This window comes from Herpailurus yagouaroundi, unplaced genomic scaffold (assembly GCF_014898765.1).
Source record: "Herpailurus yagouaroundi ecotype Mexico unplaced genomic scaffold, PumYag 28, whole genome shotgun sequence".
NCBI lineage: Eukaryota > Metazoa > Chordata > Mammalia > Carnivora > Felidae > Herpailurus > Herpailurus yagouaroundi.
The window spans coordinates 70,262,265-70,288,146 of record NW_024412376.1 but is presented as its reverse complement, the minus strand read 5'-3'; positions in this window follow the sequence as shown (position 1 = coordinate 70,288,146).

Genomic DNA, 25,882 nt, shown 5'->3' with positions numbered 1-25,882 from the left:
ATTTTTATAATTGAAAAGGCCCCCAAAAAGCTTACATTTATTTAAAAATCAACATTACAGATAAATTAATTGGGATTACATTTTCTGAAATTTCCTACTAGGCACAAACAAGAACAATTTCAATCAACAGTGGTAAAGAACTGTCTCATTCACTTCTCTTCAATATTTATATTAATAAACTCAATCATTCATGTGGGATTGACTATTAATGTACATTTTCAGCATTTTGGAGTTTGATGATTTTAAATGCTTTAAACTAGACTTTTAATGTTTAAGTTAAATGAATTATATATATATTTTACCAATATGTTGTTGAATTTTACAATATATTGATGTTACCAATGGGATGAGGAGATCATGCTATTATTCCTCTGAAACGTGATTAAAATTATGCACCATTAGAGTGATCTTCTTTCCTTTATAATAGGTGTCGGAACAGGAAACTATGATGTTGAAGGTAAGAATATGTATATTCCAAGAACTTAAATTATACCTTTGTGAAAAATGTAATTTTTTTATTTACAAAACTAAAGGTATTATATAGTTTCACTGGCATTTGAGGAATATAATTCATATGAGGTAGAATGTTTAGTGGATCTATTAAAAGATCTGTGGATTTATTTTAAGAACTATGGATTTCTTAAGATAAAAAGCAGTGTTGCAATGCACAGTTCTTTATTTTTTCAATGTCACTTTTATTTAGAAATTTAAAATATACATTTTTTTCCTCTAAATTTCTCACTTGTTACTACTTTAGTAGCCTGGAACATATTGCGATCATGTACTGTTCTTACCTTGAGTCTACCATGATATTTTTACCCAACAGATATAGTATTTAAACAGTTGTTGGCAGCTTTAACAGGAAAGCACAGCTAAGAGAGGGAAATAGATATAATTATGTCATTCATTACTCTGATTATTTTTTGATAAAGAAGTATTTTTTTAGTCACCAAATGATATTTGCTGTAAATAGTATTGGATTAATCATTATTCAGATCTGGTTTCTTAAAAAAAAACTTTAATATGTATCACTAAATCTAATAACCTTGGGACTGAAAAAAATTAACTCTATGTAATTGTCTTTTAGGGCATGTTTTCAGTTATAAGAGAACCAGAAAACCACTAAGGTATTTCTCTACTTTCACTTTAACTGATGTTATCTCTCTTTCTATTTGTCTTAACCTTAGCTTGGAGAGTTATTAGGTAGTCGTCCTGAATTCTTCATAATTCCTTTTAAAGAAAGTTGACCATATTTTAAACTCTATAGTTTCTGGAAATTAAATGCCAAGTTATATTTCCATACAGTTCACGTAGAATCTGGAGAACTATACTAAATTAAGGGTGAGTGAAAATGTGAATTCATGCCACATTCATATATTCACATTCTGTTGAGAAAACAGTAACCTTAAAAAAGGTCATAAATTTCTACCAAAAGAGAAATATTTTTTGCTGGAATGACAGGAAAACAGAGAGAGGACATAACACATGCAAGAAGTGTGGGTGGACGAATTACTACTACAGAGGCGGTAGAGATGACAGAGATAATAAGAGAATATTATCAATGACAGCATGCTAGCCATTTCTAAGCCTAAATTTAAATGAAACGATGCTTAGAAAAAATGTCAACAAAACTTAGTCAAACGATATAAAAAGCTTGAACAGTCTTATAAGCATGTAATAAATGTAAGCAGTGGCTAAGTAACTGCGCATAAAGAAAATACCAGGCTCAGATAATTTTAAGTGAGAAATTCACCTCACTTCCAGAATTCCTTATCTGATTTTATATTTTCTCTTTGAAAAGACTAAAGGACTCCTCACGACTTAGTCAATTAGATTAACTTTATGTAATATCAGAACTATGCAAATTATCACAGGCAATTTCCCTCAAGTGTCAAGTTGCAAAATTTATAAAAGACAAAAAGAAGATAAATTCAACAGTGATTCTAAAGATAATACATAATCGCCAAATACATTTAATCCCATTTTGCAAAGATGGCATTTTATTTCAAATATCCATGAATGTCATTTGCCACATTAATACATCAGAAAAACCTATCCTAAACAGGAAAAAATTTGAAATGTTTCCTTTAAAATCATGAATGCTAAAAAGATGCTTACTAATATCACTTCTGTTTCACAAGGTAGTAGAGGACTTAGTCAATGCAATGAAACAAGAAAACGTAATTAAAGTATAGGTTTGGAAAAAAGGAAATACAACTCTTATTACTTCCAGATATTATATTTATTTGTGAACTCACAAAATACACAGACACTTTAAAAATAATGCGGGGGGTGCCTGGGTGGTTCAGTAGGTTAAGAATCTGACTGTCGATTTCAGCTCAGGTCACTATCTCATGGAGATCGAGCCCTGTGTTGGGCTCTGTGCTGACACGACAGGGGCCAACTTGGGATTCTCTCTCCCTCTCTCTGCCCCTCTCCCATTCTCAAAATAAGTAAATAAATATTTAAAAAAAAATAATGGGAGAGTTTAATCACTCACTTGGATATACAAATATAATGTTAGTTGTATTTTGTTTACATTTTTAGCTAACAAATAATTTACTTATATAGACTGCATACTATTTACGGTAGTACTTAAGTATATCAATTTCCTTGGAAATAATCTAACAAAAATATGAACACCCCTTCTAGGAAAATTATCAAAGATTTTTGAGATTTTTTGAAAGCTTAAGTATGATTATATATATGCATAATATAATGACATTTTATTATACTAACATATATTCTGTTTTATTACTGTGTATTAATGTATTAATATTATACCATTGTATAAGAGCTTATGTAATTTTTACAGGTTGGAAAGCAATAACACAAATGTCAATTCTTTCCAAATCAAGCTTTAGATCCAATATTACAGTAAAATTTTCAGTAAGGTTTTTATGGAGCTAAAAATCATGGTTTTAAATTTTACATGATAGAGTCAAGAGTCAAAGAATAGATAAGTACCTGAAGAAGGTGATCCGAAAGGGATAACTTGTCCTAATAGAATATATGTTCTTTTAAAATATATATTAGTAGCTAAGATTCTGTGTAATAGGTATATCAGTATCAAATCAGACAGTAAAATAAGCCAGAGATCTAAGGAACACATCTACACATCTATGAAACTTTTGTGTATGAAAGGCATTGCATTTCAGGCTATTTCCTATATTGCATAAGGGAAAAAGAGGTGCTTATTAATAGAGCTGATAAGTGGGTTATCAGTATGAAATAAGATGAAATTGGATTTGTAAATAACATTATATAATCTACCCAAGATGGATTAACATTACTAATATCAGAAACATTATTTCAGCACTCCTACTAAAAATACATAAATCTTTAAATAAGACTGTATTCTTTAATTTTTTTTTAATAATGTTTATTTATTTTGAGAGAGAGAGAGTGAGCACAAGCAGGGACGGGGAGAAGAGAGAGGGAGAGAGAGAATCCCAAACAAGTTCTGCGCTGCCATCACAGAGCCTGGCATGGGCCTTGAACTCATGACCCATGAGATGTCCTGAGCCCAGATCAAGAGTCTGACGCTTAATCACCCAGGAGCCCCATGACTGTATTTCTTAATTAAAATTCTTTAAAAGTCATTAAAAAAACTCAAATTTTAAAACGTCTGATAAAACTCCATCAGATTCATAGCACTTGCACTGGATTCACAGGATGTCATCTATATGTATGTATATGGACACACACATACACATACACACAAACACATATATGGAAGGAAATTTGGTTGCATAAAGAAGGATAGACACATATCAATAGCAACATGCAATAAAAGCATGATGTACTTTTATCATAAAACAGAAGCAAAAGCAGAGATATTGAAGAGTTAAATACAATCCTTTGATCTCCCATTATATCTCACAGTCATGCTCAGTCTGGCAAGGTTAAATGCAGCAGGGAGAGTTTTCCCGAAAATATAATTGACCACATGACATTTTGAGTCTTTAGGGGGAAGTTTTAATTAGGTCAGGAAATAACTAGTAAATTAGTTACCCAGATTCCTCTTTGAGAAAATGGCTTTGTTGGAAAGAGTATGACTCTGAGCCTCAGGCTTCGGTATTATCAGAAGTTTCTATATTCCTTAGGCTAATCTAGACCTATTGAGGTGGAATATTTCTAAGCTACTGATAGGAAGTAGGAAATAAAGCTCTGACTTTGTTTCTCCCACCATAGGGGATTTGGAGACAGTTAAGTATAAAGAAGTATAAAGGATTAGGGATGTTGTCTTTAAAAATGAACCAAAAGCATAGGGCAGTAGTTGGTGTAGAAAGTGTTGCCAAAATAATGTATTATTTTTTAAATATGAGTAATAACAAAAATTTGTTAAGTGAATGGGAATCATTCAGTACAAAGCAAGTAACTGATAATACGGGAGTGACTAGAGAATTCTAAATCACAATTATGAACAAAAAAATAGTGGGGTTTATTTCAGAAACTGAAAGAATAGTTTTAAGGATAAGTCTTAAGATACCTAGTGTGTAACAGGCAGTAAGGCAAAATAGTTGGGGAAGTCCTGAGTTTATTAGTAAACTCAAAATATGATAGAGATTACTCTAGGCATTCTCATAGAAAACATGATGTGAGGATATGAGGATGAGGAAAAGTCTTTGGGGCTTAAGGAGGAAGGAGAAGATGTGGAGTAGTGGTCTTGTAGAGTGGAAGAACATGTGGAGTAGTGATATAAATAATATTTTCTGCTATCATTAAAATAATAGCTGATATCCAGACCATGAATTAGGGATGTAGTCTTGTAGCTTCCTCTAGGAATATTAATCCATATAGCTCCAAGCACATATCAGAGAAAGAGCAGAACTTAACTAGGGGCATCTGGGTGGCTCAATCAGTTGAGAATCCAACTTCAGCTCAGGTCATGATCTCATAGTGCGTGAATTAGAGTCCCACGTTAGGCTCTATGTTGACAGCTCAGATCCTGTAGTCTGCTTTGGATTCTGTGTTTCACTGCCCCTCCCATCTCATGCTCTCTCTCTCTCTCTCTCTCTCTCTCTCTCTCTCTCTCTCTCTCAAAAATAAATAAACATTATTAAAAAAATGAACTTAGTCATAATTACATAATGATATAAACTCTACATTAATTAAAATATTCTGAATGCCATCCATTTAGTGGCATTCTCTCACTTCTGTAAGCTTACCACCCATCATTATCAGTCACACCTCTTTACTACACTTTATCTGCTGAAGTTCACCATCCCTAAATATCCCTGCTTCTGAAATTCCAAATTCTACACAAGCTCTACAGCTTGCTTCATTCAGACACATTTTGTTCTACAAATGCAGCTCTCCATTTATTAGAATCCATAAATCCAGTTTTTTTGAGTAATGTCCTCTTCCTTCAACAGGCTAAGGAAGTGGAGAGTGTATACAAAAGAATGACTATAATGATTTATCATTAAGTTCGAATTGAGCAGAGTGGGGTGAGAGGATTCAAGGAAGGGGGGCACAGTGCTAAGAGGGTAAGAGAACAATTATTGGAGTCAGAATTCAAAAAAAAAAGCAAGTTGAAAATATAGTGGTTTCCAGGTTGGCGTCCATGAATTTATGATTATAGCAAGTTTTCAACTGTATGCGCTCTGGGAGTGAAAAGCTGAGGTAAGGAAGAGGAACAGATCATAGACTGAGCCAAGGACTAAACACATTTAAAAAAGGAGATAACCTGTTGGTTAGTACATCAAAACAACAATAACAGGTTTCATGTATAATATAATCTGACAACATAAGATTAAAAACTAAGGACTCCTACCTGACCACTGAGGATTAGGAGAAAGATTACTTGGAAAATGACCACTAGAAGCAAGGGACACCTCTTAGCTACATCCAAGTTCAATGGCCTAAGAATTAAGGGGGAAAATAAGGAAACATTTTTGGAGAGCTTTATGAGAAGTGTTTTCAAGAAAGAAATAGATTTCCAGAGCAGGAACTTGAAGGAAATATTTAGAGAAGAGGTGGAAAATACTATAAATCTTCTAGTAATGGGTTGTGAGAGGTTCAAGAGTTGGGAAATGTCAGAAGCATGGGGAAAGCGTAGAGTATGTATGAAGAATTACAGGGCTAAAACATAGGACATGAGGGTTGAGTGGGTAGTCTGGGACTTCTGATAGCTGAAAGAAGCAAGTATAAAATATACAATGAAACTAGTCTTGGTAAATTGCAGTAATTGCTGTGCACTCTAGGGAAGAGAGAGAGAGGGAGAGAGAAGTATGTCTGGGACTTCCCCTTCATCACTATAATGTGAGTACAAAGCCTTAGTTTTTGTTCAAGTGCTAGATTCGTTCTTGCCTTCTCTGGAGGGAATTTACTTTCAGTATTTTTCTTAACTCTGCTGATGGAATTGAGTCTTCAGGAAATGGCATATGTTACCTTGAACAACAAGATTCCAAGTGTACTTCCTTCTATCTTTCCTAAAAGTCCTCATTGTGGTCTCTATAGTAAGTGAATAATATTTAAAAATTGCAATATGAAATACTCTAATCTTAGGAATTGACATTGCAAGAGTCTTTTAGATAATCATTCATAAAGATAAGTAAATTGGGGGTTTTATTCTTTAAAGAATTTCATATGTTTTTATTTTATTTTGTGTATCTAATAGTCTATCTGTTGAATGAGATAGACATCAATATAAAAATTTGCACTCGGGATGCCTGAGTGGCTCAGTCGGATAGGCATCCAACTCTTGATTTTAGCTCAGGTCATGATCTCACAGTTTGTGAATTTGAGCTCCATGTGGGCTCTCTCTCTCCTTCTCTCTCTGCCCCTCCCCTGCTTGTGCTTGCGCACGCTCTCTCTCTCTCTCTCTCTCTCTCTTTCTATCTCAAAATACATAAATAAAAATTTTTAAAGATTAAAAAAAAGAAATTTACACTCATTTTCTCTCTCTCTCATATATATACAGAAATTACTCTTAAAGTGTATAGTCAATGTATTAAGAGAGTATTGAATTTTGTGTACCATCTTATGTCTTAGCAATATGAACGTATCTTATTCTATATAGTTCTCTGTTAATTTTATTGAGATTGCCAATGAATAGTTATTGTATTTAACAAAATAATGCTGCTTAACAATTTTGATATCTTATCAGAGGAGAGAAAAAGATTCACCTGATCAGTCAGAGGTCAAGATCTCAATTGATTTCCTCCACGAAGGAGCCCACATCTAGTGCAGCAGATACAATTGTATTTAGTACATAAAATAGTTTATCATCCATGTCATTCTTCAAAACTTGTTTTTGTCCTTACTAAGTTTAAGAATTGAAGACACAAGGACACCTGGGTGGCTTAGTAGGTTAAGCACCTGACTCTTGATTTCAGCTCAGATCATGATTTCATAGTTCGTGGGATGGAGCCCCATATTGGGCTCATGCTGGACAGTGTAGAGCCTGCTTGGGATTCTCTCCATTTCTGCCCCTCCCCTGCTGTGCATTCTCTCTCTCTCTCTCTCTCTCTCTCTCTCTCTCTCTCTCTCTCCCCCTTTCTCTCTCAAAATAAATAAATGAAAAAAAAAAAAAGAACTGAAGACACCTCTGATTCAAATTGAAACCTCTGTGTCTGTAATGGTTTTCTGGTGGAACTAAATTTTGCAACTTCCTTGAAATGCTGTATTGGTATTAGGATTGGCCACTTTTGTTGGGTATGGTAGCACTAGTATCTTCCACTGCACATTATTACCGTAATAGCCTTTCCTCTGTGAGACAGAAACCTACTGTGAGGATTTTTGCCAGTTGCTGAGTGATCATTTCTTATTAAACTTCCAAGAAATGGAACAGCAGTAGCATGTATTTGCAAACTTGTCCCCCAACCTTGGGGACACTGTAAAATGAAATTTGGCCAAGACACACTTCCCCCCACCCCACCTCCCTCTCTTTCTGTGTCTCTTTGGAGGCAAAATCAGCAGTTCTATATAACATCAGTCTTCTAAATTCAGGGTTTTTTTTTTTCTCCTGTAGAATCCTACTAAAGATACAAGTGCTCTCTGGCCCTTCCTGGGTTACTCTATTGGGATAGGGACTCAGAGGAGAGATTCAGAAGAAATACAAGATCTTGCTCTGCTTCCCTCCCACCCAGGTCTCCCCTAATGAATAATAAACAGTTTTTATCTCTTAATAAAAAGTGTTGTGTTTCCTGTGAGTCCAGGTATAGTTTTTAAGTGTACAGTTTTTCTGTATCTTTTGTCGGTTATACCTTGACAAAGGCTTATATGCTACAATTTGAAACTATTTTCAATGCCATTTTTTTCAATTTTTGTTTATCTTTAATATTGATAAATACAACCGATTTTTGTATTTTAACCTCATATTCTACAATCTGGCTAACCTCTATTAGTTCTATCAGCTTTTTAGTAGATTTTTCCAGATGTTCTATGTAGACAAATATGTCATTAACAAATTAGGAGGACTTTACTTCTTTCTTTGCAGACAGGTTGCTGGTTTATTTTTCTTGCTTATTGCACTGATTGGAATCTCCATTAAAATGTTTAGTAGAAGTGGTGAAAATAAACATCCTTGCTATGTTTCTGAACTCAGGAGAGAAGTTTTCCATCTTTACCATTAACTATGTAAAGATGGTTGGCTATGTTTGTTTTTCATAGTGTCCTATTTTTATGTGTGTTTCCATCAATTCCTAACTTTCTAAAACTTCTAAGGAATAGATGTTGGATTTTGTCAAATATTTTTCTGTGTCTATGGATGTTATCATACCATTTTTTACTTCTAAATTTCATATTTACTTCTAAATATGGTGAATTTTATTGATTGAGCTTCAAATATTAAAACAATTTTGTTTTCTCTAGATAAATCCCAGTTGCTTTTAATGTATTACGATTTTAATATATTGCTCACTATGATTTACTAAACTTTCCTTTAGAATTTTCACCTCCAAGTTCATGGAGAAATTTTGTCTATAGTTTTATTTTTATCAGAATAATGCTGGACTAGTGAAATGAGTTTGGAGATATTCCTTGTTTAATTTTCTGCAAGAGTTTGTGTACAATTGGAATTACTTCTCCCACAAATGTTTGGTAGAATTTACTATCATGACTATCCGGGCTTTTCAGGAAAAGATTTTCAATGAATATTAATGCCAGAACAGATACAAAGACATTCAGTTTATCTGTTTTTTCTAGAATGAGTTTTTGTAATTTATGTTTTTTCATAAATGTATCATTTCATCTAAATTAGCACAAAATACCCACAAATTGGCCTAATATACTTTTCCTATCCTTTTAATACCTCCACAATCTGAAGTGACATCATTTTTCTCATTCCTGATATTTATTATATGTATCTTATGTCTTTTCCTGATCAGTATGGCTAAAGGTTTATCGTTTGTATTTTTTTATTTAATTAATTTTCTATATTGATCTTTTACTTATTTCCATTTTACTGATTGTCATCTGTTTGTTATTAATTCCTTCTTTCTGTTTACTTTGAATTTCATTAGTTCTTTCTATTTTAATTTTTTAATGTTATTTATTTATTTATTTATTTAGAGAGAGAGAGAGAGAGAGAGAGAAAGAGAGAGAGTGAGCACGTGTGAACCTGGAAGGGACAGAAAGAAGGGGGGAAGAAGAGAGAATCCCAAACAGGCTCTGCTCACATGGGACTCAATCTCATGAGCTGTAAGGTCATGACCTGAGCCAAAATCAAGAGTTGGACCTTAACCAACTGAGCTACACAGGCACTCCTTTATTTTACTTTTTTCAAGGTGGAACATGAGATAATGGTTTTGAGACCTTCTTTTACAATATGGGCACTTTCATTATGTTCAAAATGCTTTATAATTTCCATTTTTATTTCTTCTTTTACGCGTGGATTATTTTGAAGCCTATTATTTAGTTTTCAGTATTTGAATATTGTGATTGTTAATTTTACATATCAATTTGCCTGGGCTACCAGGTACCTAGATACTTGCTTAAACATTATTTTTGAGAGTTTGTGAGGATATTTATGGATGAGATTAGATTTGGTTTAGTAGACTGAGTAAATGAGATTGAGGACCTGGACAGAGCAAATAGGTGGAAGAAGAGAGAATTCATTTTCTCTTTCTGACTGTTGAGCTGGAACATGGGCCTTCTCCTGCTCTCAGATGAATTACACCCTTGGCTTTCCTGGTTCACAGCATTTCTCATTCCAGCTGGAACAATGTCATGGGCTCACCTGGGTCTTAACTTACTGATGACAGATTGTTGGGACTTACAATCATGTGAGCCCATTTGTTATAATAAATCTTATAATAAACCTTATGATAATTAATCTGTCTCTATCTCTCTCTTCTTCTCTCAGTCCTATTGGTTCTGCTTCTCTGATGAGCTTGAATACAATGATTTTTCCAGAGATTTCTGGAACTTAATTCCATGGTGTTTGACAAGCATACTTTTTAGGACTTGAATCTGTTTCATCTTACTGAAATTTATTTTATGTTTCAGAATATGGTATATCTTTTTTTCTCCATTTTTTAATGAAATTTATTGTCATATTGGTTTCCATACAACACCCAGTGCTCATCCCAAAAGATGCCCTCTTCAATGCCCATCACCTACCCTCTCCTCCCTCCTACACCCCATCAACCCTCAGTTTGTTCTCAGTTTTTAAGAGTCTCTTATGCTTTGGTTCTCTCCCACTCTAATCTTTTTTTTTCCTTCCCCTCCCCCATGGGTTTCTGTTAAGTTTGATAAAAGTTTGACGTTCATTTGAAAAATGTGTATTTTGCAATTATTGGGTAACGTTTTCTATAAATGATACTTAACGTCAAGTTGGTTGGTAGTGTTGTTGGTAGTGTTGTTCTTCTATATCTAATTGTTTACTTTGTCTCTCAGTTATTGGGAGTTATTGAGATTATTGGTCACAATTAGTGGATTTTTCATTGCTCCTTGAAATTTCTTGATATTTTGCTTGTATTATTTAATTCTGTTATTAGATCCATAAACATTTGGTACTGTTATGTTTTCCTGATAAATCATTCCTTATCCCTGGTATATTATTTGTTCTGATACCTAATTATTTCAATATTGAGAGAGCCAAGCCAGCTTTATCTTGAGTAGTGTTACCATCATATAATTTTTATGTACCAGCAATTAGTTGGGTCTTCTTTAATCCAATCTATTTCCTCTAGTGCTTTCAGGTGGTTCTTTCCCCAGCCATAGTTACTTTCCTCACAGGCATGAAGGCTCTGTTATGAATGCTTTAGCCACCTGGTCTTCCTAGATTTTCATCTCCATTCTCTCTATTCAGAGAATCACTGGGCCAAGTCTGGATTCCCACTTATTGCACCACAACCTGGAAATTCTTTCATGGCAGTAAGATGGGACAGTCATTGGGTTTACTTTATTTGTTTCCTGTCTTTCAGAGATGGCTGTTCTTTTTTTCTTGATGTCCGGTGTCTTGAAAACTTGTGTTTCATATAATTTTTCTGTGTTTTAAGTTGTTTCAGGTGAGGAAGTAAACCCAGTCCATATTAATCCATCTGAGTTAGAAGCAGATGCATTGTCTTTTGTCCCTCTGTTCTTTCCTCTTTTCCTGTCTTCTTTGGATTTAAAGTGAGTACAGTTAGTATGGCATTTTAATTATTCTATTAGAGTAGAGTTGTACTATTTTTGCAGTATATCTTGTAGTAGTTTTAAGAAAAACAAATGCACTTTATCAAGTTCAATTTAGAATAAATATTTTCAACTTCACTGTAGATATGAAAAGTCTGATTCAGTACAGTTCTGTTAGACCCATGAATTGTTCTATAGCTTTCATGAGTCATATATGTACCTACTTTATAACTTCGTCAACACAGGATAGTATTATTTCATTTAAAGGATAATATATATTTTAAATAATTAGGAGAATTTTATAGCCTTTTATGTGTTATTCTCATGTATCATTCTTTGTATTCATTATTTCCTATAAAAGGAAGTGTCCATCCTTTGTATTTTAATTCACCCTGGAGGTTTTTCTGCCAAATTTCTTGTAGCTCTGTTTTGATAATGATTAATTCTTTGATAGACATTAAAAAATTTTTATTATTTTGATTCTCTTTTGACAGTTTTAAAAATGGAAATGTAATTGTATATTTACATATTTTTCCTTAAGAATTTTAATGATCCCATTCCATTGTCTTCTGTATTCAATTTTTTTTTAATGTTTATTTTTGAGAAAAGGAGAGTGTGCATATGGGCACGTGCACACACACACACACGAGTGGGAGAGAGGCAGAGAGAGAAGGAGATAGAGAAGCCCAACCAGGCTCTGTGCTGACAGCAGAAAGCCCAACGTGGGACTCGAACTCACGAACTATGAGGTCATGATCTGTGGGATCATGACCAGAGTCAAAGTTGGATGCTTAACCAACTGCGCCACCCAGGCATCCCATGTCTTCAAATTCTTTTTATATATGAAGGTGAGTAACCTTTTGTATCATTGTTCCTTCATATATACTGTTATGTTTTTGTCTGTTTTCAAAATGTTATCTTTTTTACCAGTTTGATATGTTGCACCAATTTATCTTGCTATTTATTTATTTGTATTTATCTTGCTTTGGGTTTCCTGGCTTTCTTATGTGTGAAAGTTTATGTTTATCACAAAATTTGGGAACTTTCCAACCTTTATTTTTTTTAAATATATTTTGTTTTATTCCCCATTGTTCTGTAATTTTAATGACACATATGTTAGATATTAGATGTTTGATATTACACATCTTAGTGATGATCTGTTATTTTTTAATCTTTTCAAAAATCTGTCCTTTACACTGGAAATCAATGAGTCATCACCAGTTTCAAATATTGTTTGAAATTCTATCCATTGAATTTTTCTTTTCAGGTACCTTATGATTTTGTTCTACAATTTACATTTGATTGTTTTTTTTTATAGTTTTCATTTCCCTACTGCACTTACCAACCTGTAAATTCATTGTAATCATATTTAACTTTAATTTCTAAACTGCTAATTCTAATCCATTCCCCAAATCAGGATCAGTTTTTATTGGCTGCCTTTTATCTTAACTATAGCTTAATATTTCTTCCATTGCTTATTGTATTTGCTTGTTTTCTCATTGCAGACTGTGCATTGTGATGTCTAATTTTTAGAAACTTTTGATTGCTACTTTCAAATGTATATTGATTAATATTCTCTCCACATGATATTTACCTTGGCTAGACTCAAATTCCAAACATTGTCTTTCCTGTGGTAGGCAACTGCTGAAATCTTTGCTTAGTCTTCCACCTTTTCCCTTTAGAATCTTGATATCTCTCCCATTTATGTGGGACTTTTCCCTTTTATGATTCTTCTCACTAGAATATCTCCCCTCATTGCACAACAGCTCTGGAAGCTCTTCAGTTTGTTTCAACCAACTTTCAGTTTGAACCAGCAACACTATAGCTTTGTGCAGGATTGCTCTTTGCCCTATATTGTGCAACTAGGCTATGCCTTCATGTGGAAAGTCATATCAATGCAAATATTCCATTGTTCAGTTTCCCTTTCAGCACCTATTCATTTCTAGTTAATTTTTTTCTTCCTTTTGGTTGTTCTCCAGTGCCTTTGGATATTTGTTTGTTTTTTCTTTATGTACTTTGTTCACATATAATTGTTATCTGGGTATCTGGAAGCTGAACCCAAAGTCATCCCTTTTTATTTTGGAAAATAAATCCTTATGGTGCTTTTGTCTCTTCTCAGATCTTAGAAAAGAAATCCTCAATGATTTCAGGCTAAATTGTGTTATGTAAACAAACACATAATTAGAATATCACTAAACTAATGTGATTATAATTAATATAGCACACCTGCAAACTGATCACTTGAATCAGTTAAATTAAATGTCTTAGATACTTACATTTAACATTAACATAAAATCAAAACATAATGAAGTAATACATTATATTTTATTTTGTTTGCAAGTAAAGAATGACTCATTTTAATTTGAAAGTCCCAAAATAGTTATCATTGTTGTGAAAAACATTGGCAGTACCTCTAAATGTGTAATAAGTGTTATTTTATTTCGCATATAATTTGAAATCCACATAGGATATTAAGAAAAATTGTTAACATTTATGGAAGCAAGAGAAATGACTTACTTTATGTTTAACATCTCCCCAGAAGGGTAAAAAAGGGTTGATGAATGATAGAAAAAAATAGTAATGCTCACAGAGTTTGGGCTGTCTCAGGGCAATGCACAGCATATCCATGATTTATGTCTATTATTATCTTCAAATAATATTTTCTGATATAAAAAACAAGAAAATCCCTCACTTAATGGTGACCTATTTTTACCACTCCTTCCATTCCTCTGTTACTAAGCAACCAAAAGACCTTAAGAAAAAAGACTTGTAACACTTTCACATATATCATGCACAGTAATATACCCCAAATGTGTTCTATATATTGAATAAAAATAATGTTTTTGTGTTTGTGTTTTCTAGGATTTACAGGATTGCCACAACACCGTATACCAAAGTTTTCTATCACAATATATTTTATAGACAGTTTTACTTGAGGAGGAATTTATTCATGTAGCAGCCAGAGATTCAATTTCTATTTTTTTTTTAAATGAAACTTGTACTGTGACGATTTAAATTGCCTTTGTCTCCTCCCTGACATCAAGTAGTAAGAACACCCGTGCTCCAAAACCCTTCTGCAGTCTTCCTGAATATCTCCCAACTTTAGCCTTTCTTTGCATTATAACATCCTACTCATCTCCTCTAATACATCTTATCAATATTGCCTTCTTCTATTTAAAGAAAAACAAAAACAAAAAACTACAACCATTCCAGCAATCACAGTCTTAGTACCTAGTAGAAATCAGATCCTATCTGCATTTAGTATAAGTTCAGATAGGACCTTGTTACTCAATAATAGACTCTTTAAGCATGTCCTATGTAACATTATGATCATTTGTCATTGCTTCTATATGTGTTATTTTTTCTTGATCAGGATTAAAGCATAATTTTACATTATGTGAGCATACAAAGAAAAATGGCTGTCATTGAAATTATGAAGTCAACTAACAGTAGAGTATGATTCTCAGTTTTATTTTTCATTTTTTTACCATTTAACATTTAGAAGGGCATGGAAGAATTAGCTTTTCTTGGTTAGTGTCAATATAATCTTCAGCTCAAAATTTTATATTGAGTTTCTTAACACTCAGAACCCTTTAACTAACATCTTTGGCAGTAGCATACTTTTTTCTATGTTTTAAAAATCGAGGTGAGACTGATATATATGTAGGATTGAAATGGGGGTGTCAGAAAACTAACCATCTTAATTTCAAACTGAATTTTAACAATAATTTAAGAGATGTTTAAAAATTTATATTCATGGTTTTACCAAATAACTGGCACTGCATCATTCACTTTCACTTCACTCCTGCATTTCACTCAGTTGTTAAACCTAACCCAGTCTCTGTTTCTCATCCAGCTTTACCCCATTTATGAAGTAGGGAGTTAAAATATAGCATGCCGTTTTCTTGCAAGACACATTTATTACCAGGGAACTCTCATTCTTTGTATCTAGGCATGATCCAACATCAACCTCAGATTTCATAGTGTTTTCAAGTCTTAAGCTTTTCAAAGATTTCTGCAAATTCCCTGAATCTTGAATTTTATATTTCTTCAACTCTGACTTCTGCAATTTCAAATGTTGTATTTATACCACCGTGTAGTAGTTAGAGAAATAGCTAAGCTATTCTAACAAAGATTGACACAAGTTCATTGGTTATTGAAGAATAACTTTTGATTGTTATGTAGCTGATTTGATGTGAATGGTCCAGGTCTGTCTACATCTCTATTTTGTGCAAACTCTCAAGGGCCCACATTTCTTCTATTGCATGGCTCCACCACTCTCTAGGGCATTATTATGGTCAGGCTGGTCAAAAGATGACATCATCCTATGTAGATTCCTGCTGTTTGGATGGAGAAACAGAAGAAAGTAAATCGCTGACTTAAGATTCTGAGGTATCACTAGTACATTTACATTACTTCTTGTTACATTCCACTGTCCTAACAACAAAGGAGAATGAGTAGTAAGCTTTGTACCCTAACAACTGTTCCTGGAAAGCTTTGTACCCTAACAACTAAAATTCAAAAGAGGAACAGGAAAACAAATTGTGTGTGTGTGTGTGTGTGTGTGTGTGTGTGTGTGTGTGTGTGGATTGATAATGATCTCACCATAGTTTTCCCCTCTGGCTACCCCGTTTCCCATGCTTAGAGTACATTTACTCCCTCGTGAAATGAGAACAACAAAATCCCATATGGTTGCTCTATCCACTTAAAACTCCAATTATCTGATGATGTGCAGACCTGTCTATTAGTTTATAGATGGCTTCTCATGACCCCCCAAATTTAATACACTTTTAATATGTAGTAGCCTAAAACTGGTTATTCTTCCCAATATATAATGTGCTGATAACTTTAACAAGCAGCCAACTAAAAGTGGAAAGACTGGGGGGACATCTGGGTGGCTCAGTCAGTTAAGCGTCCGACTCTTGATTTCAGCCCAAGTCGTGATCTCACATTTCATGAGATTGATCCCCCACATTGGGCTCTGCACTGATAGGACAGTCTTTTTGGGATTCTCTCTCTTCCTTTCTCTCTGCCCCTCTTGTGCCTTCTCTTTCTCTCTCTCAAAATAAATAAATAAGCTTTAAAAAATGGGAACACTGAAAATCATTAATTTATAGTAATTAGAAACCTCACCTGGACAGGAATTATGAAACTTCCTACCAAAGCAGTGAAATAAATTCATTTCTTTTTTCATTTTTCTATTATTAATTTTTTAACATTTATTCATTTTTGAGACACAAGACAGAGCATGAGCGGGGAAGGGACAGAGAGAGAGGGAGACACAGAATCTGAAGCAGGCTCCAGGGTCAGAGCTGTCAGCACAGAGCCTGACGTGGGGCTTGAACTCATGAACTGTGAGATCATGACCTGAACCTAAGTCCAATGCTCAACTGACTGAGCCACAGGCCCCCCGAAATAAATTCATTTCTTAGTCCATCTAGGCACCCCTCTTTCTGCTATCTGGCATAATTTCATTCTTTCTCACCATAGTATATTAGGATTTCTATTTTTAAAAAGTACCATGGAATAGTGGCTTAAATAGTGCACATTTATTTCTCACAGATCTGGAGGCTGGGAAGTTTTTGAGGGTCCACTTCTGGTTCATAGATGGTCATCTTTTCTGTGTCCTCATATGGTGGGAAGGATCAGAGAGCTCTCTGGGATCTCTTTTAAAGGGCAATTATCCCATTCATGAGGGATTCACCTTCATGACTTAATCCCAATGGCCCCACCTCATAGTACCATCACATTGGGAGTTAAGATTCCAACACATGAATTTTAGAGGTGCACAACATCTTTTATATTTTGAGAACTGTGCTTTTGTCTTTTGTGAGAGTAATATATAATCATCTTTGTCTACTCTCCTCTATGACCTCTTTTGAAGTAGGTGTTGGAAAAATGCCTTGCTTTATGACCTTTGGGGTGGGCTATGTAGGCCAAGCTTATTATTTCTTTTGCATACAGTTTGCAAAATTCAGCAGACTTCTGCTCTCTAAGTCAGCACTCTGTGCAGTAGTGGATATGACATTTAGGCTTACTTTTTTGTTGTTGTTCTACTCTGTACCTTGTTTTTCTCTCTCATTCCAACGGAAGGTACCTTATGCCATCCAAAACACTAGACTAAATGTGGGAAGGCACCTCTGTAATTTAACATTTGCCACATGGTTCCTCCCTTTCATTTTAGTCTTAATAGGCACTTGAGAAAGTATCTTGAGAATAGGAATGTTTGGTTTTCTGAAACTCTGGGCCACGGCTCTCTAAATTCTGTTTCCTTCTATTGCTGTTTATTGACTGGCAACTTTTTGCCTGAGCTCATTTCTTTATTTTGTTACTTTGTTACAATAGCAAGGAGCAAATAATTACTGCTAACATTCTAATTCTTTCTGTATACTTTCCCTGTAGCTACATGCTCAGTTAGCCCATGGTACCTACTGACTCATAACCAGGAAGATATTTTTGCCATGGCAGAAGAAGTCTAATCAAGCCTATAAGTCTAATTCTAGTTTGCAGTATGTTTTGCCTTACTATCAACAACTTCTCAGCCAATTTCAAATATTTGTTTTTGTCACATCACCTGACTTCTAGGTTGAATTTCTCTGTTAAAGTGAAGGAATAACTTCTAAAATAAAGAGCTCTGCACATTAGTATTTGAATGAATAAAAGTTTTATTTCTCTATCATCTCACAGTCCTAGTTTCAGGGAACCATACTTCTTTCATCTGAGGTTGCCAACACCGTTAAGGTCAGGGACCCCCTACATGTGGTCCATAGAACCCAGAGGGTTTCTGTGACATTTCCAAGAGAAATTAAGATCAAAACGAGTTCATAATTGTATTAAGACATTATTTGTAGGGCACCTGGGTGGCTCAGTTGGTTAAGTGTCTGACATCGGCTGAGGTCATGATATCAAAGTTCATGAGTTCAAACCCGGCAAAGGGCTCTGTGCTGGCAGCTCAAAGCCTGAAGCCTGATTTGGATTCTGTGTCTCCCTCTCTCTCAGTCGCTCCCCTGCTGGTGCTCTCTCTCTCTCTCAAAAGTAAGTAAATAAACATAACATTTTTTAAAGACCTTATTTGATTTTTTTTTCCTGTGTAGGTATTTGCATGTAGGCATTAAGTATTCTTCACTGCCATGCAATTAAATAAAAAAGTTTAAAATGCCTCGTGATACTTAATGTCTTGATGAAGCAATACAAGTGTTCATTCTTTAAATATAATTGAGTATATATACCTTTTTAATATTGTGTGTCACAAATGATTAAAAATATAAAAAATTCTGCTAAGTATTGAAATATGATGGTTGACTCTAGTTAGAGCACCTGTGTGATTGTGTGTATGTATCTGAATGTGCTTTACATAGAACACCATTTTTACTTGAAAAAACAATTGACAGACTTAATTATAGCCTGGGTATTTGATATGTAGCTTTTGAAATTAACATTTTATAAGGAAAATGACATTCTTTGTTGCTAATAATAAAATTAGAGCTTTAAAGCAAAAACAAAAACAAACAAACAAAAAACACCTTCAGTTTTGGAAAACTCATATATGCCTCTGTGAGCCTGCCAACTTTCTGACATTTAAATACCTTTCTGATGAGACTAGTAGAGATATTAACAAATATGAATAGTTTGTATCGCATAAGGAAATGGGTCAATTTTAGATCTTCATAAACCTCTAAGCCAAAATTTCAAAACGAACAATGGATATTGTTCATAGATATTTGAAGCATAATGCAATAACGTGGGAGGAGTTCTTTGATGTGGTTTCTAATTCCACATCACGAATAATTTTTATGAAACTGGCACTTATCAAGTGTTAATAAATTATCAAAAATAATCACAACTATCTGAAAAGGCTATTAAAATATTCATCTTTTTCCAACTGCATATCTGTGCAAAACCAAATTTCTTCAAATTGATCAAAACAATAAATGTGATAATAAGTTGAATAAAGAATTAGAAATGAGAATTCAATGGCCTCCTATTAATGGCATTAATGAGATTTGAAAAGTGGAAAAGTGCTATTATTTTTACTATATTTTTGTTTGAGAATATAATTGTTCTTCATAAAAATGTGCTATTTACTTTAACATGTAATGGATTCATTGTTATTTCAAATGAATGAATATATCCATAATTTAAAAGTTTCTCAGTTTTGATTTCTAAAAATGCAAATGTTGATATATATGACCCACATAAATACAAGCTCTTAATGCCCTCACTGATTTTTAAGCATGAATGAAACCAAAAATTTGAAGGCATTGGTGTCATTTGTGTGGTTGAACCTGACTCACATGCACCAGATTACTATTATGAAGGAGAAAGACAGCACAAAGTAAAATACATCTTCTGTCTCTTTTTTTTTAAGTTTGTTTATTTATTTTGAGATAGAGGGAGCACCAGCAAGTAGGGGAGGGGCAGAGAAAGAGGGAATCTAAGGCAGGCTCTGCGCTGTCAGTGCAGAGCCCAACATGGGGCTTGATCTCATGACTGTGAGATTATGACCTGAACCAAAATCAACACTCAGACGCTTAACCAACTGAGCCACATAGGCACCTACACGCATTCTCTTAAAGCTGGTAGTTGCAACTGGTTTACATACTGTGGTAAGTACCTAAGTACCTAAATGCATGACCACATCTATCAGTGAGAATCTAGGATATATATTCTAGATGGGCAGCCAACTCCAGCTACAACTTATTACCATGGAGAATTTTAGTAGACAACTGTAGCATCACACATTTTACCATGACTGACATAATAGTGCTCCCTGATTGGATGCTTCACCATTCACTCAAATACATGAGTGAATAAAGTGACTAATTTTCATGATTACATTGAAGAAGTAGAGGAACGTATTCAGGAAAATCCTTAAAAACCAAAAGACTTAGATTAGATATATGTCTAATCTCTCTAAAACTCTTTGTGGGCTGCCTAGCCAATAGGCTGTATCATTCTCTAACCCCTTGTCTTTCAGTGCTTGGACTCACTGACTGTTAGCTCTCCATCAGCATAATGGTTAATTTTATGTGCAATTTTGCTAGGCCATGGTCCCCAGATAGTCGGTCAAACACTATTCTGGATACTTCTGTGAAAAAATTTTTGGTGTGAAATTCACATTTAAATCTGTAGACTTTGAGTAAAGCACGTTTCCCTCCATAATATGGCTGGCCCTCATCCAAACAGTTGAGAACCTTAACAGAAGAAAGACTGACTTCCCTGGAGAAAAAAAGGAATTCTGCAAGCAGATTGCCCTTGGATTTAAGCTTCAACTCTTACTTGAGTCTCCAGTCTACTGAACCCCCCCCCCAATCAGATTGTGCACAGTGATCACTAAGCCTCCACAGTCATGTGAATCAGTATCTTAAAATCTGTCCTTCATATCTATACATATATATATGTAAAAAATAAAACCTGTTAAATTGGGGCCAAAAATAATATTGTTACAAATACACACACACACACACACACACACACACACACACACAAACACACACATTTATATGTATGTATATGTATGTATATAAACACATTTGTGTGTATATGAGTGTATTCATAAATTTTGATCCTCATACCCCAGCTTCTTGTTCCTATCTCACTATTATATAGAAAAAATTGATTACCTTTGGCTCCTACTTGCAAATTGTGTACCCAAACCCCTCAATATGTTTGATAAACCTTGGCTTACCATTAACATGGTCTACTCAGAGAACAATCTGAGTTAGGAGAAATAGTGTTGGAAATTGTTTCTGCAAGCTTTTCTTGGAGATAAAAAGTTGCTGAAGTTTAATGAATTTTGGGATAGGGTATAATTTCAAAGCAGTTGTGATTAACGTACAGCTTTAAAGTGATACGTTGCCTGAGGAAAGTTTAGGCATTTTATTTTAAAATGGCTAAAAATGTAGAAGTGTTAAGGTGTTGAATGAACTTTAAAAATCACATAAAACAGGTATTAACTTTTGGCCATAACTCTCATTTACTTAACCATAAACATGTTGGAAATTGTTAATTAGTATATACTACACGTACAGTCATGATGAACATATTATGCAAAATATGTGCAGGACAATAAATTGTCCTACAGTTCAGTGCCATGGAACTCTCATTATAGTCTGTTTATTTTATATTGATGCATATTTTTTTTGATTCTCTATGAATCTGTTCATCTCTCTCTTCTTGCTCTCCCCAGACCCCCTTTATTTAAAAAGTGAATAAAATAAGCTTATTTTAATATTTACTAAAAGTATTAAACATCTGCATTTAACTTACCTAAAAATTACATATATACAAAAAAGCAAAAGTGAAAGAAAATATTTATTCTTATAGAACTGTATTTTTTCAGTATAGGTTCTCTTTTCCCTCCCACTTATTATGCACAATTTGTTCATGTGGGTACGTGCATATATGCATGTATTTTTACAATGAAGTAATGTATGTTATATTACATTACAATTATTTTTCTAATTGATATATCTAGTAAAAGACTTATGTAATCTATTCTGTTAAAAATATATTCAAATGGAAATTTTACTATGTTTATGAAGGTCCTTTACTCATACACTCATTAATATATTCAACATCTGTTTAGCATACTTGCAATGAAAATATGCTTTGGGTTGGTAGTTAGTGTTTCTGATTCCAGAAATAAAAGTATCTACTCCCCAGATCTATCTAATATAATAAATCCACTTTTCCCCTGAATTGTCATTTTATTTTGTTTAATTTGAATACAATAACATCTTTAATATACAGAATATCACCTTAAATTCAATGAAAATATCTTCTAAGATGGCATATGAAAATTTCATATAAAAATAGAAATGTTTATTAATCAGTAGCTCTATAGAATTTAAGCACAATCTTTTCATTAATTAATGAATTAATAAGTCAAATTATGGGGTGCCTGGGTGGCTCAGTCGGTTAAGTGTCCCACTTCAGCTCAGGTCATGATCTTGCGGTCCGTGAGTTCAAGTCCGGCGTCGGACTCTGTGCTGACAGCTCAGAGCCTGGAGCCTGGTTCAGATTCTGTGTCTCCCTCTCTCTCTGACCCTCCCCCACTCATGCTCTGTCTCTCTCTGTCTCAAAAATAAATAAACGTTAAAAAAAATAAGTCAAATTGCATATTGATATAAATATACTTCAAGCAAAGAAGTATATCTGTCACTATTCTTGTTGCCATTTCTTAGTTTTAACCAAAATTATGCTACATATTCACATATTAGGCTTTGAGAAGCATTTGTTTTTTTTTTTAATTTTTAATGTTTATTTATCTTTGATGAAGAGAGACACAGAGTGTGAGCAGGGGGAGAGGGGAGTCCAGAGAGAGAGACACACACAGAATCTAAACAGGCTCCAGGATCTGACTTGTCAGCGCAGAGCCTCATGCGGGGCTGGAACTCAAGAACCATGAGATCATGACCTGAGCTAAAATCGGATGTCACAACTAACTGAGCCACCCAGGTGCCCCCTGGGATTTTTATTCAGTAAGACATTTATTTTATTTTACTGTTAATATTCTTTTACTTATTTTTGAGAGAGCGAGATCGTGAGCGGGGAAAGGACGAAGATAAGAAGGAGACAGAGAATCCCAAGCAGGCTCTGCACTGACAGTGCACCTGGCTCAAACCCATGAATCTCAAGATCATGACCCAAGCTGAAATCAAGAGTTAGGAGCTTAACCGACTGAGCCACCCAGGCACCCCTCAGTATGACATTTCAAATGTATCCATCTTTTGTCTGGTTCATAGTTGGCAGATAGGACAACTAGCTCTTGCTAGTAAAGTTTTCTTTGAAGTATTTCATTTGGCTGATATTTTCATTTTACTTGGCTTACTAAATGATATATCTATGGTTTTATCTCAACTAGATTTCCATTTTTGTGTGACTGTCTGATTACCTTTATCCCTCATATCCAATAGGCCACATTCTGATATGCTTTCTTTTCTTGACTTACAATTTCTATCAGAAATTTTTTAATTGTTCTTAGTTCTATAGTATTATTACTTCATATACTTCTGATACAGGTTTTTGGTTTATTTTGAATTTTTTCACAGGGTATACAATAATCTGCACATTTCTCACATTCTCCTACTTACATTTAAGAACTTTGTTCCCTATAGACTTGTTACGCATATGGCTACCTCCAGGATTTAATTTTTATAATTTTACTTTTTTAACATCTCTCCTTCTTACCTACTTTTCTTTCTTGCTCAATTCCTGAAGTAATCAACATCAATTAATTTGAATCATGAGATTTCTTAAATTTACCCTTTTTTCATGTCAATTTAACAAAGCTCTGTGTCTCTCTCACACCTCACTTAAGCTGAGCTAATTTGCAGTCTACTGTGGTATAAAATTTGGATTTCTGATTTAGTAACAATATTATTTTTGGCCCAATTTTAATAGTTTTTATTTTTTTGGCAAAACCCATCAAAGATAATCCCATTTGGCTGCTGGTTATTTGACATTGATTAGCTTATTTTGTAGCTTGGCAGAACAAATTGAATCTACTATGGAAAAATGGATTAACATGATATCATGAACAGATTGGTAATATAATAGTATCCACTATACAGTATCTGGATTAAAATCTGAAGGTATTTTTCTGGATTCCTTTCTTTGAGTTGGAAGATAGATTATTTTGGTCACAGTTTGAAAATATCATGGCTATATCTAAATAACATATGTAGAACCCAACTAATGACACCATTTTATTATTTGTCACCTTTAAAATATTGTAGTATGTTCTATGTAAATTTTTTATCAAAATAAAAATACAGAAACCATAAACATACAGCTGGATGAATTTTCACAAACTGAACACAAGCCATGAACACCCAGATTGACAAGTCAACCTCACCAGAGGTCCAGAAACCACCTTGTATCTTTTATAGTTACTGTGTCCCCCAAGATAACCACTATCCTAATTTAGCATCATAGATTAGTGTTATATTTTAGGACTTTGGTTGAGTGATTTTTGAATTTTTGAGTGATATGCTTTTCATCTTGTTTCTTTTGTTCAACATTTTATTTGAAGGTAATATCTGTATCACAGTATGGAATTATTATAGTTGGTTCATTCTCATTGCTTTTGTCAATTTTGAATATTCCTGCTATGAAAATTCTAACACTTGATTTTAATGAATATGTGTGCATTTCTGCTGAATATATAACTAGGGATAGAAATGCTGGATCATAGTGTATCAGGTAATGATTTCCCCTCAGAGACTTGAAATTGTTGCACATTCTCCGTAACACTTGGTATTATTATTAGCCATTGTGACAAATGTGTACTTCTATATTCTTGTGGCCTTAATTTGTATCTCCCTAATGACTAATGAAATGAAATATCTTTTTATGTATCGGTTAGCTATTTAAGTAACCTCTCTAATGTGAAGCACCTGGTTTTTCAGCCTTTTTTGCTACTGAATAGGGTAGGTTTATCTTATTAATGTTCCAGGATTCTTTGTATATTATAGAAATAAGTCCTTTGTCATATACCTGCATTCTCTCTCTGTGAGTTGTTGTTTTTTGTTTGTTTTTGTTTTTTCATCTGTGGAACATTTGATGACCAGAAGATCTAATCACAAATATAGTCAATGTTACAATTTTTCCTTTTATGGTCAGTGTTTTTGTGCTATTTTTGAGAAATCTTTGCTTACCATCTGGCATAAAGATATTATTGTATGTTTGCTTCTGAAAGTCTATTGCTTCATCTATTATATTTGTATTCACAATCCAACTAAAATTGATATTTATGAATGTTGTGATTTAGGAATCCAATAACCCCTCCAAAGGATCCAATTGATTCAACACTAATTATTGAGAAGATTATCATTTTTGAACTATACAGCCTTATTGATCATAACATAAGTAAGTTGATGTTACTTTTAATACTTAACATTGCAGATGTCTCTACTTGATACATCCTCAAAAAACATTTGAGATGGCTGTTTGGTTTGGAGAAGAAGCAAGGATTTATCAATTAAGCCAAGAGGGGCTTAACCCATTACAATCTAGGTAATGAAAATTAATAGTCATTTCTTTATTTTGATTAGTTAGGCAATCTAGATGTTATGTACAAATGAAAGATAATAAGTAGATAAATAACATGCACATAAATCAGCTTAACCAGAAAAATCCATAATGTCTTTTTTGAAAGTCTGAATACATATATACTATAATTACCAACAGAAACATTTCAGAGCACTTTTTATTAAACTATTTTGAAAGCAGTGAGAGGAAGCATGTAAGGTTAAAAACAAAAGCATTTCAACCGCTCTCAGCTAGGAGGTAAGTTGATGTGTTTGAAGAATAG